The sequence below is a fragment of the Acyrthosiphon pisum genome, chromosome X (assembly GCF_005508785.2).
Source record: "Acyrthosiphon pisum isolate AL4f chromosome X, pea_aphid_22Mar2018_4r6ur, whole genome shotgun sequence".
Lineage (NCBI taxonomy): Eukaryota > Metazoa > Arthropoda > Insecta > Hemiptera > Aphididae > Acyrthosiphon > Acyrthosiphon pisum.
The window spans coordinates 100,723,914-100,725,927 of record NC_042493.1 but is presented as its reverse complement, the minus strand read 5'-3'; positions in this window follow the sequence as shown (position 1 = coordinate 100,725,927).

Sequence of the window (2,014 nt, the reverse complement as noted above, 5' to 3'; positions counted from 1 at the left end):
TCCATTACTTTCACAAAAGTAGAACCTCTGACACCATGTAAAATGACCGCTTGGCGCGCATCGATCATGGCTCACTTTTCGCCTCGCGTACTATAGTAACAATATATTCCTTGGGTCGTCAGTCATCACACAAAATCATAATACGTTACCATACATGACTTGTATATTGTTTCATACTTGAAATTTTTGTTTAAAGTTTAACGATTTGCTGGATCTTGTCAAGTTTGGTTGTAACTTGCAAACTACCGGAGCCCACCTCCTTGCCAGTGCTACAAAGAATATGGTTCTAGGTCACTTTGTACAGTTAAGCATTAAAAATGCAAAACCTGGACACTTTGTACGGGCGGGTAAAATGTAACAATTCACTATTTCAGAACACTGTACTCTTAGGTACATAAAGCATATATTGTAAATATAAGTTATATACCTTAGTATACAGTAGTTATATATAATATTGTAATGTCAATGTATTATTAAAATGTAAAAAAGTGGGTAAGTGGATAACGCTCTGCTGAACATTAGGTTACAACTTACAAGTGGGTCACTGTAATGGATGGTGTTAAATTTGAATGCTTTAAATGCTTATAAAGAAAATTGTGCTTATGTATTTTTATTGTTTTTGAATTGCTATTGTAATAATATATCAGGAGTACTGCATTAAATTTTCACGCTAACCAACTAGATTCACTTTCCTATCAGAAAAGATACTGTTGACGAAAATCTAAGCAATTTTACTGTCCTAAAGGTGATGACAGACACTAAAAAAACACACATCATTGTGAAATCAATACATCCATCGTCCTGCTCAGAATCTAAAATTAAAAATTAAATCAAAAGTTAATTAAAAATGTTTCAAAATATAGTTTATTAATACAATAGTCAAGATGATCAAAGTTTTTTTTTTTTTAATTAACTGGTTAGATAACAGCCAAATATTAGCTGGTGCTATAATATATTTATAAATTAATTTAGGAATTTGCTTACCTAAAAATCTTGAATTTATCAAAATAATCAAATTTAATTATTATTGTTTATTAAACACCGAAACGGCAATTTTACATAGTATTACTAATATGGTATAAGTACAGTAAGGTAGAAAACATAAATAATTTAGATAAAAGTATAAATATTTCAGAGTATACATCGATGGTTAGAAGGTAAAAGGGCGTAAGCGCCAGTTTCAAAATTGTTCAGGAGAGCTGAAAAACAAATATTTTTGTATGAACTGTGTTACAACCTTAGAACATCGTATAACACTTCGATTTGAGACTTGATATATTTATAATAAGTTTTTACGTATTTTGTATTGATTAATTGTTCATAATCATAATATATTTGTGTATTTAAAGCCAATTTAAAAAAAAAATCACTTACACCCCTTTTTTTTCTGATACTGGCTCTTACACCCCAAAGATGTTCTATTGACTTTAATGGCTTCCATAGTTTAATATTGTTATTTGTTTTATATTATTGATTAAATTGAATGAAGATTTGTATTATAATTTATAAGTATTTAAAAAATTGAAAATATAAGCTTAAGATTTAAAATCATTATTATGTGAAAATAATTAATTTTTAATTATAATAATATTTATATTTATATTTAATAAAATCTGGATAAAAATATAAAAATACACTTTAGTACATATTATGCACTTAGCAAATTATTAAAACTGAATATTAGTCAAATATTTACCTGAGATCAAATTTATTTTTGAAAATTTTTCTTCTAGGTACCTAATCAAACCTAAGATAATTATAATAATGAATAATATAATGCACTAAGTTCTGGTGTCGAGGGCAGTTAAGTAAAATAAGCGTTCTATTATTATAATAATTTTTGATTCTTTGGATAATATGTTTTATTAAAATTATAAATATGTATTGCAATTATTACTTTCTTTTTAAGTAATAATAATAAAGTATGTTATAGCAATATTTAAAACATGACAATAAACAAACTCTGTTATATAAAAATAATAATAATAATTAGGGAAACAATTTTCTCAAAATA